Genomic DNA, 18,222 nt, shown 5'->3' with positions numbered 1-18,222 from the left:
TAGGGTTGTCATACCTTATGTATGTCAGTGACTCAGGCCCGCAACCACTACGGGAAATGGACCCAGGATCCTGCAGGAGGGGTAGGGTCTGCAGATCCCGCTGGCCAAGCAGCCCCTAAGGCGCGTCTGGGTTCTGAGGGCTGAGGGCAGCGGGCTACGGGCTGCGGGCTGCGGGCTGTGGGCTGTGGGCTGCGGGCTGCGGCCGCCAGGTGGCGTCCCGACTTCTGTTCGGTCGCCTCCGGCCTTCCCCTCCCTGCGGATCCCTGGGACTGCCCCGGGCAGGGCGTTCGCCCATACCGCGCCCGAGGGCTCGCGCGTTGTGTTCACAGACCGTGAAGAAGCTCGACCCCAAACACAGAGGTACTGCTTGCTTTGGCCCCAAAACCCTGGTGCAGGACCTAGGGGACCTAGGGCGGCGGGACGGACATTGGCCCCGCCCTCGCCTCCGCCTGTGACCACGCAACCTCTCACCTCCCGCGGGGAGAAGGGGCGTAAGGTGGGAGCCAAGCTGGGCCCGGAGGAAAGCAAGGCCCTCCAAGAATGTGGGGTCTTCGCCCTTGAAAAAGCGGGTCTTCCAGATGACGCCGTGGCAGAAGGCGCCAGAGCCCCAGCCTTCCTGCCCCGCCCGCGCCGGCCTTGCCCTGCGCTGCGCCCTCCCCCAACCCTCCTTCCTCTTCCCGCCCCGGCCGAAAGCAGAACTGTCCGAAAGTTGAGAGGAAATGGCCCGGGAGCTCCCGGGGTTTCCAACTCGCCTGCAGAGCGCGGGGCTCCGGTGCGGCGCGCGCGGGGCCGCCAGGGGGCGCTGTGGGGGCGGGCCTGCTGCCGGGGACGCGGCTTTTGCGCCCGAGGGAGAGCCGTCGCTGCAAGCCTTAGATTTCTTTAGGAAGGGACAAAGTGATCTGGAGCCCAAGGCTGGGAGTGCCTCTTCGGGCTCCCACCATCAGACAGGATTAATGTCGAGCCCTGAAGGCGGGGTCTCTGTCCCTCCCGCCGCTGCACTCCCAGCACCTGGCACAGTGAATAGGTGCCATATTCACCAAATACTGACTGAGTGGCAACTAACACCAGGAAATGTCCTAAGTCCCGGTGATGAATCAGTGAACAAACAAAGCCTCTGCCCTAGTGAGGTTCATATTCTCCCCTGCGGGGATGGGGAAGACGATAAGCAAAACAGAAGTGTAAATGCATGTAAGATGGGGATAGATGCTGTGGAGAAAAACTAAGCGGGATAAGGAGGGTAAGGAGTGCATGGTGCGGTGGAGACAGAAAGGTCAGGCAAGGCTCTGATGGGAGAGGGACGCTTCAGCAGATCCTTCCAGGAAGGGGCGAGTCAGCTAGGAACCGAAAAATAAGGAACACTTCAAACGTGTTAAGTGAATGAGTTTTAGAGGCAGGATGCCACACTGAGCAATGGCCCCTCTGGTGTAACCTGTCCTCCCTCTCTCCACACCTGTCTGCTCCCCTTCATCCATCCATTCATCCATCCAGCCATCCCACAGGCACCTACATGCTCCATGCTGGACCTTATGTGGAGTATATTTCATTGCCATATCCCCTACACGCAAGGATATAGAAATGAAAAAGACATACTCCTGCCAGGCGCGGTGGATCACGCCTGTAATTCCAACACTTTGGGAGGCCGAGGCGGGAAGATCACAACGTCGGGAGTTCGAGACCAGCGTGACCAACATGGGGAAACCCCATCTTTACTAAAAATACAAAAATTAGCCGGGCGTGGTGGCGCGCGCCTGTAATCCCAGCTACTCGGGAGGCTGAAGCAGGAGAATCGCTGGAATCCGGGAGGCAGAGGTCGCAGTAAGCCAAGATTGTGCCACTGCACTTCAGTCCAGGCAACAGAGCGAGACTCCGTCTCAAAAAAAAAAAAAAAAAAGAAAAAAGAAAAGAAAAAGACATACTCCTTGAAGGGAAAAAGGGCCTCACTTTTACTCTGGTGGTACCAGAGAATGGCATAGCCCTTTCAGAGAGTAATTGGACAGCTTCTCACTTTTAAATATGGCCACCGTTTGCACCCAAAGCCCCAGTCTGGGACTGGCAGCCAGGCATTTCACAGAGGTCAGTCAGGCCCACTGACTGGAACTAGACTGTGGATTTTAACTCCAACCACATCCCTTATCAGCTCTAAAACCCTGGACATGCCATTTATCTGTCTGCCTCAGCTTTCACATCTGTAAAATTAAGCTAATAAAAATATCTAATTAATCCGAGTTTTGAGCTAATACATTGCAAAGGGCAGGGCAGACACATAGGAAGTGTTCAATACATGTTAGCTATTATTATTAGCTCAGGCAAGGGTTTGAGCAGAAGTGCAATTTGTCTTTTTTTTTTTTTCTCTTGAGACAGGGTCTTACTCTGTTGTCCAGGCTGGAGTGCAGTGGCGCCATCTTGCCTCACTGCTACCTCCATCTCCCAGGTTCAAGAGATTCTCCCACCTCTGCCTCCCCAGTAGCTGGGACTACAGGTGCCTGCCACCACACCCGACTAATTTTTGTATCTTTTGGTAGAGATGGAGTTTCACCATGTTGGCCAGGCTGGTCTCAAACTCCTGACCTCAAGTAATCCGCCCACCTCAACCTCCCAAAGTGCTGGGATTACAGGCATGAGCCACGGTGACTGCCCCAAATGCTCTCTGCAAAATTATCTGCATAGCTCTATACGGAGGCAACCTCAATAAAGTTCCATCAATAGGGAAATAAATTTGATTACAGTCTATCCGTACTATAGAAGAAAATGTAATTTTAAGAAGATTGTGCTAATGGGAGACAATTTGAGACCCATATCAGCAAGTCAGACCAAATGTGAAAAAGCAGTGAGTCCTGTGAAACATTGGGATGTGTGACATAGGGAAGCCTGGAGGGGACTTGGCCTCTGGGGGCCTCTGTTTCTCCAATGAGAGACAATTGAGCTGTTATCTGAACTGTCAGTCAATACTAATCAAATTTTTTAAATGCACACATCTTTTAACCCAACAGTTCCACTTTTAGGAGCTTATTCAACAGATACACTTGCATATTTGCACTAAGAATCATAAAAAAGGTTTGCAGAAATGCTGTCAAAGGCAAGAACAACCTAAATGTCCATCAACAGAGGAAGTGTTAAAAAATTATGATGTAGCCATCCAGTGAAAGCTTATGTAGCCTTTAAAGTTATCAAAGCAGGTCTAGATGTGTGGATGTAGAAAAATTACATGTAAAATAGTCTTCAATTACGAAAAAAAAAAGACAAAGAAAAGTTCAAGTACTCACAATAAGAGTCATGAAAACTTTTGAGAGGGCAGGCAGCTGCTCTGGGGACCCCCAAGGAGATAGCCTCGGATAATGATGAGTCCTGAAGGCAGAATGCCCCCTCATTCAGCTTCGTTTCTTCTCTCCACCCTCAGTGCCTAGGACAGGACAGGATGGGACAAGTACTTATTGAGCACCACAGAGAGAGAGAGAAGATCGGACAGGCTCTCGGTCCTCTGAGGCTCACAACAAACAAAATGTGATGGGACAGCCCCTTGGAGTAACTCCAAGTCTGAGCTCAGCAGAGCTACAAGACTTCAGGATGTGCAGAACCTAAGTTTCCCATCATTTCATCTCTGCTAGTGCTCTGGGCTGGGCTGAAGCAGCTTGTTCTGCTAGATTTGGAACACACAAGCGCCTCGAGGAGGCAGAGCAACACACACTGACCCTATCAGGCCCAGCTGAGCCCAAGAGTTTCCCAGCCTTGCCCCATCTAACCATACCCTTTCAGGCGTCTTATCTGGATCCTGTAAGTCTTGGCCCCCAGTCCATCTCGATGCAAGCAAAAATCCCTTGGACCCCGAAAGCTACTGAAATTTTAAAAATAAAAAAAATTAAATTAAAAACAGAAGAAATCTGAAAAAAAAAACCTGAGATCTACAATCTCACAAAGAAATAAAAGAATATGAAATTGCTAGTATTCAATGATTATTGTTACTTTAAAAATGGCAGCTTTATACGGCTAATCTTAAGTAATTAAAACAACTTTGAGATATTATTTTTATCCTTTCATATTGGCAAAGATTAAAAAGGTTTACTGACATCTTGAATCAACAAAACTTTGGAGAAACAGGCACATTAAGGGCAAAAGACAAACTTGTACCATCCCTATGAAAGGTGATTTTGGCAATTAACTGTTAAATAACAAATCTCAATACCCTTTGGCCCAGCTGTTCCACTGGTAGAAGGTTATTCTACAGATATACTCACATACCTGGAATGTACACAGTTATTAATCACAACATTGTTTGTAATCACAGAGAATAAGAAAAAACCAAATACTCATCAATTAGTGGACTGGTTAAATAAATTATAGTACATTCTCTCTCTCTCTCTCTCTCTCTCTCTTACACACACACACGAAACAAAACAAAACAAAACAAATTATCAGTAAAAATTAAATAAGAAATCTCTTTAGGGGCCAGGCGCGGTGGCTCAAGCCTATAATCCCAGCACTTTGGGAAGCCAAGGCAGGCAGATCACCTGAGGTCAAGAGTTTGAGACCAGCCTGGCCAATATGGTGAAACACCATTTCTACTGAAAATACAAAAAACTAGCCTGGCATGGTGGGGTACACCTGTAATCCCAGCTACTCAGGAGGCTGAGACACTAGAATTACTTGAGGTGGAGGTTGCAGTGAGCCGAGATGGCACCACTGCACTCCAGCCTGGACAACAGAGCAAGACTCTGTCTCAAAAAAGAAAAAAGAAATCTCTTTAGGTACTGATTTGAAATGCTCTCTAAGATCTAATCTCATCTCTATGCAAATTTTTAAAAACACGCACACAAGGTACAGAACAATGTGTACAGTATGTTACCATCTGGGTAGAAAAGGTGTGTTATGGTGTCTAAAAAATTGAAAACATGTGTTGTAGAGGGGAACTTGGATAGCTGGAAAATAGAAGTAGGAGGGAAACTTTTCATTAAATTGCTGTTTTGTGCCTCTTGAATTTTGAATCCTCGGAATAATTGCCCAGTCAAAACCAACAGCAAACAAAGCACACCTGAGGAAACAATGAGGCTTTCTAGAGTGGAAAGCCAGGAACCTGGAGCTTAGAGGCAACCTGAGGAGGCAAAACTAATCCAAGTGGGGTAGAGGGAGACTGCCACAAGGCCATAGCTCACCTAAGCCAGGGAAGAAGGCAATCTGCAGTGGGCCGAGAACCAAAGGAGTGGCCCCATTACCATCAGTCCCAATGACCCACCCTGTGCTTCCTGTCCCTGTGACTCTAGGCTCTGCAAGGTTAGAGACCCTAGTCCCCAAAGGCGCTGCACCCTTGCCAGGGGACATAACAAGGGTCCCATTGAATTACAAGCTATAGCTACTCACCAGTGTCTAGCTGATGAGAGGAAGAGTCCCCATAACAGCAGGAGTAATTGATGGCAATCAGATCACTGCAGCCTCCACCCCCAACTCGCCTGACCGCACCACCCACTCCATCTTGGGTTCAAGCAATTCTCCTGTCTCAGCCTCCCAAGTTGCTGGGACTACAGGGGCACACCACCACATTTGGCTAATTTTCGTGTTTTTTGTAGAGATGGGGTTCTTGCTATGCTGCCCAGGCTGGTCTCCAACTCCTGGGCTCAAGCCATCCGCCCCCCTTTGGGCTCCCAAAGTGTTGAGATTACAGGTGTGAGCCACCGCGCCCTTCCCCTACACTGTAATTGTGAATGGACATGTGTAGTAACCCCAGTCTAAGAGGGGTATAATTACCAAGGGTCACTCCATTGCATAAGCTACAACCAGCAAAAGTGATACATGAGGGTGAGGGGGATTGAGTAGATAGTGGAGGAGGGAGAAGATAAGTACCAGTTACAACCGTGAGATCAGCTGCAGCAATGGGAGCTGTAGCTGTCCAACTAGTTAGAAAAAGAGGCCTCGAGGAACCACAGGGGAACTTCTCCCTGGACCTGTGTGGAAAAGCATGTTTGTGCAATACCAGGAGGTGAACTGAAGCAACTATGAGAATGTGTGTCTCAGATCTCACCTGCAGGGAGTATATTTGACCAATGGTCCCATGTGTGTGCTCTGAAATCTGTCAGAGCACAGGCTGCTCCCAGTCAATGTCTGAGCATTGTGGGAACACTGTACCCAGGAGATGTAGGACTCCTCTCAGAGGCAGTTTTGGCTCAAAGACTCCCCCCTCAAAAGTGATGCCAAAACTTTCTTATAATTGCACTGCACTGTAAGATTCTTCCCATCTAACTTGCCTTCCTTCCTTCCTCCCCTCTCTTCTCCATCACAGCCTGATGCTCTCCCAGCCTTTACCAGCTTCACTTCTATTTTCCCTTTCAGGCCTTTTCTCAGTAAATCTCTCCAGATCTAACCCAATCTTGGCATCTACTTTTTGGAAGGCCTGCACTAACACAAAAACTATTGCTATTGTGTATAAAAGTGAGTTCCAAGCTTCCCGGAAGTCAAAGGAAAAATATTATATTACTATATAGTATTCATTAGTGCTCTTCATGAAACACTTCTAGCTCCCCCACTTCCAGGCACCTTGGTACGACTGATTCCTTGAATTGGATAGGGCCATGTGACTAGATATGTTGCTTTAAGTTAATAAGATTTAGGGAGGCCAGGCACGGCAGCTCACACCTGTAATCCCAGCACTTTAGGAGGCCAAGGTAGGCAGATCACTTGAGCCCAGGAGTTCAAGACCAGCCTGGCCAACATGGCAAAACCCTGTCTCTACTCAAAACACAAAGAAATTAGCCAGGCATGGGCCTAGCGTGGTGGCTCACGCCTGTAATCCCAGTACTTTGGGAGGCCAAGGAAGGTGGATTGCCTGAACTCAGGAATTCAAGACCAGCCTGGGCAACATGGTGAAACCCTGTCTCTACTAAAATACAAAAAATTAACCGGGTGTGGCAGCGTGTGTCTGTAGTCCCAGTTATTCAGGAGGCTGAGGCAGGAGAATTGCTTGAACCCTGAAGGCGGAGGTTGCAGTGAGCCAAGATAATGCCACTGTACTCCAGCCAGGGCAACAGAGCAAGACTCCATCTCCAAAAAAAAAAAAAAAAAAAAAAGGCCGGGCACGGTGGCTGAAGCCTGTAATCCCAGCACTTTGGGAGGCCGAGACAGGCGGATCACGAGGTCAGGAGATCGAGACCATCCTGGCTAACACGGTGAAACCCCATCTCTACTAAAAAGTACAAAAAACTAGCCGGGCGTGGTGGCGGGCACCTGTAGTCCCAGTTACTCGGGAGGCTGAGGCAGGAGAATGGCATAAACCCGGGAGGCGGAGCTTGCAGTGAGCTGAGATCCGGCCACTGCACTCCAGCCTGGGCGACAGAGCAAGACTCCGTCTCAAAAAAAAAAAAAAAAAAAAAGGCCGGGCGCGGTGGCTCAAGCCTGTAATCCCAGCACTTTGGGAGGCCGAGACGGGTGGATCACAAGGTCAGGAGATCGAGACCATCCTGGCTAACCCGGTGAAACCCCGTCTCTACTAAAAAATACAAAAAACTAGCCAGGCGAGGTGGCGGGCGCCTGTAGTCCCAGCTACTCGGGAGGCTGAGGCAGGAGAATGGCGTGAACCCGGGAGGCGGAGCTTGCAGTGAGCTGAGATCCGGCCACTGCACTCCAGCCTGGGTGACAGAGCGAGACCCCGTCTCAAAAAAAAAAAAAAAAAAAAAAAGAAAAGAAAATAATAAAAAAAGAAATTAGCCAGGCCTGGTGGCACAAGCCCGTAATCCCAGCTACTCGGGAGGCTGAGGCACAATAGTCATTTGAACCTGGGAGGCAGAGGTTGCAGTGAGCCAGGATTGCGCCACTGCACTCCAGCATGGGTGACAGAATGAGCTTCTGCCTCAAAAAAAAAAAAAAAAGGCGAGGGGAAATCATTTTTGTAACCATAACCCAGACTCTCCTGACTAATGTACATTGGTTCCTATTATCTAATTATCTAATTCAGTGTTTGCCAATAGCAATGCTATCGACATTTGGAATCATAATTCTTTGCTGTAGGGACTGTACTATGCAAGTAGGATGTTTTAGCAACATCCCCGTCCTCTACCCACTAGATAACAGTAGTAAGATTTTCACAGTTGTGACAACCAAAAATGTCTTCAGACATTGCAAAATACCCACTGCGGGACAAAATCGCCACCAGTTAAGAACTACTCATGTAATGAAGAGCAGTAAAACCTTTCTTCAAAAGAGATCAAGGGGCCGGGCCCAGTGACTCACACCTGTAATTCCAGCACTTTGGGAGGCTAAGGCAGGAGGATTGCTTGAGGCCAGGAGTTCAAGACCAGCCTGGGCAACATGGTGAAACCCTGTCGACAAAAAAGTGGCTGGGCACAGTGGCTCACACCTATAATCCCAGCATTTTGGGAGGCCAAGGCAGATGGATCACCTGTGGTTAGCAGTTCGAGACCAGCCTGACCAGCATGGAGAAACCCCTTCTCTACTAAAAATACAACATTTGCCAGGCGTGGTAGCACATGCCTGTAATCCCAGCTACTCAGGAGGCTGAGGCAGGAGAATCACTGTAACCTGGGAGGCGGAGGTTGTGGTGAGCTGAGATAGCGCCATTGCACTCCAGCCTGGGCAACAAGAGAGAAACTCTGTCTCAAAAAAAAAAAAAAATTAGCCAGGCATGGTGGTGCGTGTCTGTAGTCCCAGCTACTTGGAAGGCTGAGGTGGGAGAATTGCTTGAGCTGAGGAGGTAAAGGGTCCAGTGAGCCAAGACAGTGCCACTGTACTTCAGCCTGCATGACAGAACCAGACCCTGTCCAAATAAATAAATAAGATCAAGTTTACAATGGAATCATATAAAATGCTCAGTTTAAAATCAGAAAAGGCAGAAAAAGAAGGAAGAGGATATAACAAGTAGAAAACAGTTACAAACATGGTGAATATTAAGCTGCAGTGGGCCGGGAAGTCCTCCTGGGCCTGGGAACTAAAGGATGGAAGCAGGCGTGGCCTATATCAATAATCACTTTAAAGGTGAATAGTCTCAAGAGAATGAGATGACAAGCCACAGACTGGCAGGAAATATTTGAAATTCTGTACTTTCAGCTCAATTTTACTAAAATCCTAAAACTACTCTAACAAATGAAGTCTATTTTTAAAATATTTTTGAAATGTGACTAGCCTAAATACACAAAATAAAAGATATTGTCAGAATGGGCAAAATAACCTACAGCTAGCATTACAGTTAGTAGTAAAAAATTGGATGCCTTCCCCCTAAAATTGGGAACAAGGCAAGGATTTTCTCTCTTACCACTGTTATTCAACACCGTACTAGAAGTCCCAGCTACTGTGATAGGCCAAGAAGAGGAAGCAAATGCAGATTGCGAAGGAGCTACAGATGGCATGATTGTCTATGCAGAAAATCCCAAATAATTGGCAAAACAACTTCAGGAACTAATACATAAATATAGCAAGGTCGCAGTTCACAATGATATAAATAAACAATTAAATGAGAGAGAAGTGATAAATATTCTTTGTAGAAGGATTCTAAATAATATATATAGTCCAGGCACAGTAGCTCCTATCTGTAATCCCAGCACTTTGGGAGGCTGAGGCAGGAGGAGTACAGGAGTTTGAGATCAGCCTGGGCAACATAGCGAGACCTCGTCTCTACAAAAAATAAACAAAATTAGCTAGCATAGTGCCACACACCTGTAGTCCCAGCTACTCAGGAGGCTGAGGTGGGAGGATTGCTTGAACCCAGGAGGTTGAGGCTGCAGTGAGCCAAGATCATACCACTGCACTCCAGCCTGGGCAACAGAGAAAGACCCTGTCTCAAAAAAATAATAATAATCAAAAAATCAATGTATATAGATACTCCCCCATTGTTATAGGTTTAACTGTGTTCCATAAAAAGATATGTTAACTGGGCATGGTGGCTCAGCCTATAATCCCAGCACTTTGGGAGGTCAAGACGGGCAGATCACGAGGTCAGGAGATCCTGGCTAACACAGTGAAACCCTGTCCCTACTAAAAATACAAAAAATTAGCCGGGCGTGGTGCCTGTGGTCCCAGCTACTCCGGAGGCTGAGGCAGGAGAATGGCATGAACCCAGGAGGCGGAGCTTGCAGTGAGTGGAGATCGTGCCACTGCACTCCAGCCTGGGCGACTGAGCAAGACTCCGTCTTCACAAAAAAAAAAGAAAAAAAAAATGTTGAAGCCTAAACCCTGGTACCTGTGACCTTATTTGGGTAGGGTCCTTGCAGGTAGAATCAAGTTAAAATGAGGTATTTAGTGTGAGCCCTAACCAAGTACGACCGATGTCATTATAAAAAGAAGAGGAGAGCCACAGACAAAGACAAAGAGAACAGAAGGAGAACATCATGTGCACACAGAGGCAGAGAGTGGATTCATGTGTCTATAAGGCCAAGGGTTGCCAGCAGCACCAGAAATTAAGAGAAAGGTGCTGCGGTTTGAATGTGTCCCCGAAGTTCATGTGTTGGAAACTTAATCTCTAGTATATCAGTGTTGAAAGATGAGGTCTTTAAGAGATGAATAGGTCATGAGGGCTCTGCCGTCATCAATAAATTAATACCATATTGTGGGAGTTGGTTAGGTATCTTGGAAGTGGGTTCCAGATAAAAGAATGAATTTGACCCCCATTCCCTTCTCTCTCACAAGTATGTTCTCTTGTCTTTCTGCCTTACACAATGGAATGAGCAGCAAGAAGGCCTTCACCAGATGCAGTGCCCTTGAATGTGGCCTTCCCAGCCTCCAGAACTTTTAAGAAATAAGTCTCTGTTCTTCATAGATGACCCAGTCTCAGGTATTCTGTTATAGCAACATGAAATGAACTAAGACCGAAGACATGGATCAAATTCTCCCCTAGGACCTTCAGAGAGAGCATGGCCCTGCTGACATTTTGATTTCAGACTTCTAGCCTCTAGAACAGGGGTTCCAACCCCTGGGCTGAGGACCAATACCAGTCTGTGGCTTGTTAGGAACCGAGCTGCACAGCAGGAGGTAAGTAGCAGGCGAATGAGCATTGCCTGAGCTCTGCATCCTATCAGATCAGTGATGGCATTTGATTCTTATGGGACCGTGAACCCTATTGTGAACTGCGCATGTGAGGGATCTAGGTTGCACATACCTCGTTGAGAATCTAACTAATGCCTGATGATCTGAGGTGGAACAGTTTCATCCCAAAACCATCCCCCCAGCCCCCACATCTGTGGGAAAACTGTCTTCCATGAAACTGGTCCCTGGTGCCAGAAAGGTTGAGGACTGCCACTCTAGAACCATAAGAGAACACATTTCTGTTCTTTTACGCCACCAGTTTGTGGTACTTTGTCACCATTGCCTTAGGAAACTGACATACTCCTCAAGGAGGTGGAACATAACTCCCACACTTAAGGAGTGGGCATAGTGACTTCCTTCCAAAAAGAACACAGTGGAAAAGGGCTAAAAAAAGTAACTTTACATTGGTGAAACCTGATGAAGCCAGGTGACCAAGCTCAACATCAATGGCGATGACTCATGTTGATTGTATGTATTGCATGTACCTTGATATGATGTGATGAATATGTGGTCTTCCTCCCAAAAACCTGTAACCACCAGCCAGGCAGTGTGGCTCATGCCCTGTAACCCCAGCACTTTGGGAGGCCGAGGCGGATGGATCACCTAAGGTCAGGAGTTCGAGAACAACCTGGCCAACATGGTGAAACCCCATCTCTACTAAAAATGCAAAATTTAGCTGGGTGTGGTGGCGGGAGCCTGTAATCCCAGCTACTCGGGAGGCTGAGGTAGGAGAATTGCTTGAACCCAGAAGACGGAGGTTGCAGTGAGCCAAGTTCCCACCACTGCACTCCAGCCTGGGTGACAGAGCGAGACTCCATCTCAAAAAAAAAAAAAAAAAAAATTAGCCAGGTGTGGTGGGGGGCACCTGTAATCCCAGCTACTTGGGAGGCTGAGGCAGGAGAATCACTTGAACCTAGGAGGCAGAGGTTGCAGTGAGCCGAGATCACACCACTGCCCTCCAGTCTGAGTGACAATGAAACACGAAACTCCATCTCAAAAAAAAAACACCCTATAACCCCAGTCTAACTGTGGGAAAAACTTTGAAAACACTGGACAGATTCCAATGGAAGAGCATTCTACAAAATACCAGACCAATACTAATCAAAACTGTCAAGGTTATCAAAACCAAGGAAAATCTGAGAAACCACCCCAAGCCAACAGGAGCCTAAGGAGACATGATAACTAGATGCAGTGTGATATACTGAATGGTATCCTGGATTACAAAAAGGACATTAGGTAAAAATTAAGGAAATCGGTTGGGTGCAGTGGCTCACACCTGTAATCCCAGCACTTTGGGAGGCCAAGGCGGGCAGATCATGAGGTTAGGAGTTGGAGATCAATCTGGCCAACATGGTGAAACCCGTTTCTATTAAAAATACAAAAATTAGCTGCGCACAGTGGCAAGCATCTGTGATCCCAGCTACTCGGGAGGCTGAAGCAGGAAAATCTCTTGAAGCTGGGAGGCAGAGGTAACAGTGAGCCAACCTCGCACCACTGCACTCCAGCATGGGTGACAGAGCAAGACTCTAGCTCAAAAAAAAAAAAAAAAAATTTAAGAAAATCTGGGCCAGGTATGGTGGCTCACACTTATAATCCCAGAACTTTGGAAGGCCAAGGCAGGAGGATTGCTTGAGCCCAGGAGTTTGAATTTACAATGAGCCATGATCATGTCACTGCACTCCAGCCTGGGTGACAGAGGAAGATCTTGTCCCTAAATTTAATTTAAAAATAAATAAATAAATCTGAATAAACTGTGGACTTCACTTATAATCATTGATCAATATTGGTTAATTAACTGGAACAAATGGGCCATACTAACATAAGATTAATAATAGGAATAATAGGAGAAACAGAGTGGAGTATAGGGGGAACTATATCTTCAATTTTTTCTTTTCTTTTTTTTTTTTGAGCTGGAGTCTCACTCTGCTCACATAGGCTGGAGTGTAGTAGCGTGATCTCGGCTCACTGCAACCTCTGCCTCCCAGATTCAAGTGATTCTCCTGTCTCAGCCTCCTAAGTAGCTGAGACTACAGGTGCAGGCCACCATGCCCAGCTAATTTTTGTATTTTAAGTTGAGAAGGGTTTCACCATGTTGGCCAGGCTGGTCTCAAACTTCTGACCTCAAGTGATCCACCTGCCTCAGCCTCCCAAAGTGCTGGGATTACAGGTGTGAGCCACAACGCCTGGCCTATATCTTCAATTTTTATATAAGTCTAAAACTGTTCCATAAAATAAAATCTATTTCAAAAAAAAATTTTTTTTTTTTTTGAGACAGAGTCTTGCTCTGTCAGCCAGGCTGGAGTGCAGTGGTGCAATCTTGGCCACTGCAACCTCCGTCTCCCGGGATCAAGCAATTCTCCTGCCTCATCCTCCCGAGTAGCTGGGATTACAGGCATATGCCACCATGCCCGGCTAATTTTTGTATTTTTAGTAGAGACGAGGTTTCATCCTGTTGGCCAGGCTGGTCTTGAACTCCTGACCTCAGGCAATCCACCCGCCTCGGCCTCCCAAAGTGCTGGGATTACAGGTATGAACCACCGAGCTCAGCTTCAAAATTTTGTAAGATGAAAGAAAAGCCGTGCTGCAAAGATGTCAATATTCCTCCAAAATGCTATAAAAGTTAACTTTTTTTAAGAGAACAAATTTATTATGGTGCTTACTCTAAGAAAATTTGCCATTTGATCTTCATATCATTGCTGGTTGTCATCATAATGAACTTTTTTTTTCCATTGTAGTTCTACGTTCTTTGTGGCAGAACTGTTTCCTATGTGAATGCCTCACTTGATGATCTTGGTTGAAGATGAGGGTATGCAGTCATGTCATTATTCCCTGAAGGATGGTTTGCAGTGGGCTGCAGGTGAAGAGCTTCGTAATAGACATGTCCTTCAGGGAGGCCCTCAGCTTTCCTGAACAAGACCCCACAGAAAGGCTGCATCTGAGTGGGCTCACCATGACTTAAGACCTAGAATCCATTTTTACAAATTAAAACCCTTAGTTCTGTCCCTTTTGCCCAGAGCCTATATACCTATAGAAGGCTGGTCTGACTGAGCTCCACGGGCAGATGTAGAAGCCAGAACCAAACCTGTAAGAGGCCAGAAAACCAATCTGGCCAGGTGACCCTTCAGGAAAATACGGAAATAGTAATAATCCCACTAACACATAATATTTGCCAAGTAAACATTTTTATTGGCCAGGCGCAGTGGCTCACGCCTGTAATCCCAGCACTTTGAGAGGTTGAGGCAGGCAGATCACTTGAACCCAGGAGTTTGAGACCAGCCTGGCCAATTTGGTGAAATCCTGTCTCTACAAAAAAAAATTAATAATAATAATACAAAAATTAGCTGGACGTGGTGGCATGCACCTGTAGTCCCAGCTACTTGGGAGGCCAAGGCAGGAGGATCACCTGAGCCCAGGAAGTTGGGGCTGCAGTGAGCTGAGATTGAGCCACTGTACTCCAGCCTCACTCTAGGGTCTTACTCCCTCACTCCAGGACAACAGAGTGAGATCCTATCTCAAAATATATATATATATATAAAATATATATATATTAGTATGATGACCAAGGGTTACCCCATACTACCCCATTACTGTGCATATTAATAGCAAAAGGAGCAAAGAGCCTTTACAATGGAGGGACTTGGCAATTACTATCTGAACACAATCTGCAGATGTAAGATCACCAACGGTGGGGCAACCTGACATGATGTCTTGCTGGTATGATGCAATATAAAGTACTTTTTTTTTTTTTTTTTTCTTTTGAGACAGAATCTTACTCTGTCACCCAGGCTGGAGTGCAGTGGCATGATCCTGGCTCACTGCAACATCTGCTTCCCAGGTTCAAGCAATTTTTGTGTTTCAGCCTCCTGAGTAGCTGGGATTACAGGCATGCATCACCCAGCTAGTTTTTGTATTTTTAGTAGAGATGGGGCTTCGCCAAGTTGGCCAGGCTGGCCTCAAGTGATTCACCTGCCTCGGCCTCCCAAAGTGCTGGTATTGCAGGTGTGAGCCACCACGCCCAGCCTACAATGTCACCTTTGAAAAACTTCTTACCATAAAAGCAAACTCAAATCCAACTGAAGCTACAGAGTTGACTTTTATTTTACAGGAAGTACAAGAAGCAGAGGAAGAAGTTAAATAACAACGTGAAGAAACCATCAGACAAGTCCTAAATGTGGGGACATTCTACAACTGTTCTTGTCTTTTCAAAAACTCTGTGTGAAATAAAAAAGATGAGGGGATTGGGGAGCAGTTCTCTATTCCACAAATTCAGTAACATAGACTTCTACGATCTGTGATGCTGTCATGGTTAACACACTTCCTACAAGGCCACCCAGAAACAGGAAGGGATCATGCAGAATCTTTTTTTTTTTTTTTTTTGAGACGGAGTTTCACTCTTGTTGCCCAAGCTGGAGTACAATGGCATGATCTCGGCTCATTGCAACCTCTGCCTCTCGGGTTCAAGCAATTCTCCTGCCTCAGCCCCCCCAAGTAGCTGGGATTACAGGCACTACAGGTGCCCGCCACCACACCCAGCTAATTTTTTGTATTTTTAGTAGAAATGGGGTTTTACCATGTTAGCCAGGCTGGTCTGGAACTCCTGACCTCAGGTGATCCACCCTCCTCGGCCTCCCAAAGTGCTTGGATTATAGGCATGAGCAACCACACCCAGCCACCACACAGAATCTTACAGGATGGGCCGGATGTCAGGAGTTCAAGACCACCCTGGGCAACGTGGTGAAACCCTGTCTCTACTAAACATACAAAAAATGAGCCAGGCATGGTGGTGTGCGCCTGTAATCCTAGCTACTCAGGAGACTGAGGCAGGAGAATTGCTTGAACCTGGGAGGTGGAGGTTGCAGTGAGCCAAGACCAAGCCATTACACTCCCTCCTGGGCAACAACAGTGAAACTTAGTCTCAAAAAAAAAAGTATTACATGATGGTTTTTAATAGGCGAAGCCTCAAAGGGCTATATGTCAGCTCCTACTTACATTTTTTTTGGCCATAACTTTATAAGGCTTCCTATCTAGCTGCAAGAGAGCTAGGAAGTGCGACCTGGCTAGAAGCTTAGGAAGGAGAGGAAAGGGTTTTGGTGAGCATCTAGTCGGTCTCTCCACACATATGGTAAGCACCACTTACCCCTCCAGTAGGAGAGGTCTCAGCGTGGTCTCTGCCAGGCAACCCTAAACTATGCATACCCTCAGTCCCATGCCAGTCCTCGATGTGAGATGGACTGGCAACCTAGCGTCCGCCTTCCTGCTGTCATCCCCCAGAGTCAGTCAATCACTAAATAGCAACCTCTCCACCCTTACACATGTCTCCAAATAGCCACTGCCTTTCTGTCTGCAACTGCCAGAGCTTTGTGCAACAGCCTTCCACCTGGTCTCCCTTCATGCAAGGTTTCCGCTCTCAGGGAGTTTATTTTCTTCTATGAGGCTGCAAGTGAGCAAATACATAAAGGAACAAGAGAATGGCAGGTTCTATGCGGAAGCAGATGTTGAAATGGTAGAGATAGCTGGGGCGGAGAGGAGGGGTTAGTAGGTAGAGAGCAGTCAGTGAAGACCGCACTGTGGCGGTAGCTGTGGCAGATAGTATTATCCAAAAATTATCCAGAAAAACAATATTTCAATTTCCAGTGCTGTTTCAGAACCTGCCACTCCCTCATCAAGTGGCAGACTCTGTGTTCCCTTCAGTTGAACTCCAGTGGGTCTTTTGTCCTTCTCAACTAATAAAATACAACAGAACTCCCAAGTCTAGGTCAGAAAAGACATTACAGCTTCGACCTGACTTTTGTTTTGTTTTTTTGAGACAGAGTCGCACTCTGTTGTCCAGGCTGGATGACATGCCATGCCATGCAGTGGCATGATCTCAGCTCACTGCAACCTCCACTTCCTGGGCTTAATCAGTTCTCGTGCCTCAGCCTCCCAAGCAGTTGGGATTACAGGCACACACCACCATTCCCAGCTAATTTATGTATTTTTGATTGTAGAGACAGGGTTTCACCATGTTGCCCAGGCTGCTCGCAAACACCTGAGCTGAAGCCATCCACTCTCCTCAGCCTCCCAAAGTGTTGGGATTACAAGCGTGAGCCACCGTGCCCAGCCTCTACCTGACTCTTTCGGGACACATTCCCAGGAGCCTAGCTACGTGGAGAACAGCTAAAGCCCCAGCCTTCAACTCTGGCTTAACTCGCAGATGACTGCCATCTGAGCGAGCCAACTCAGAGGCGAATTCTCAGTTAGCCGATTTGCCCCAGCTGATGCTGCGTAGAGCAAAATGAGCCTTTCCCATGAAGCCCTGCCCAAAATACAGATATATGAGCAAAATAAATGATTGTCGTTTTGAAGCCACTGAGTTTTGGAGTGTTTCACTATGGAGCAATAGTAAATGAACTCAGGCCTAAATACCAAGGAGTCAGCCATGAGGAAATATTCATAGAGCATTGTAAGCATAGCCAACAAAAAATCCCATGGCTTGAAGACAGGAACAAGCTTGGCACACTGAGGAACAGAGATGGTCAGGTAGCTGACGGGGAGAGCACTAAGAAGTGTGGTTGGAGAGGAAGGCTGAGCCACATTATGCAAAGCCTCTTGGGCTGTGAAGAAGTCTGAAATGATCAAAAGTTCAGTAGGAGTTCATTCTCCCCATAGCCGCAAGAGCCAACAAGGGTTGTGAGCAAGGCAATGATGGGATTTATTGTATTAAAAGATGGCTCTAGCAGCTATGGGGAGAATGATACATAGCAGTATAAGAGTGGAAGCAGATGGTGGGCACGGTGGCTCATGCCTGTAATCCCAACACTTTGGGAGGCCGAGGCGGGTGAAGAGCTTGAGCCCAGGAGTTCAAGACCAGCCTGGGCAACATGGCAAAACTTCGTCTCTACAAAAAATACAAAAATTAGCTGGGCATTGTGGTGTGCACCTGTAGTCCCAACTCCTCAGGAGGCTGAGGTGGGAGGATCACTTGAGCTGGGGAGGTGGAGGTTGTAGTGAGCTGAGATCACACCACTGCACTTCAGCCTGGGTGACAGAGCAAGACTGTATCAAAAGAAAAAAAAAAGGAAAGGAAAGAAGAAAGAAAGGAAAGGAAACAAAGAAAGGAAGAAAGAGAGAGAGCAAGAAAGAAAAAGGAAAGAAGGAAGGAAGGAAAAAGAAGGAAGGAAGGAAGGAAAGAAAGAAGAGAGAGAGAGACAGAAAGAAAGAAAAAAG

General features: G+C 47.0%; 1 long non-coding RNA gene across 1 annotated transcript; it reads left to right on the top strand.

Annotated features, from left to right (window-relative positions):
• The first annotated feature begins 238 nt into the window (after positions 1-238).
• LOC105469949 (uncharacterized) lies at positions 239-17,644 on the top strand. Its single transcript, XR_980154.3, has 3 exons — positions 239-360; positions 13,752-13,873; positions 15,122-17,644. It is a non-coding gene; the product is annotated as an uncharacterized lncRNA (long non-coding RNA).
• The last annotated feature ends 578 nt before the right edge of the window (positions 17,645-18,222 follow it).

Source organism: Macaca nemestrina, chromosome 2 (assembly GCF_043159975.1).
Source record: "Macaca nemestrina isolate mMacNem1 chromosome 2, mMacNem.hap1, whole genome shotgun sequence".
In the NCBI taxonomy this organism is placed as follows: Eukaryota; Metazoa; Chordata; class Mammalia; order Primates; family Cercopithecidae; genus Macaca; species Macaca nemestrina.
The sequence above is the reverse complement of the archived record's forward strand: the minus strand, read 5'-3'. Positions and strand labels throughout refer to the sequence as shown.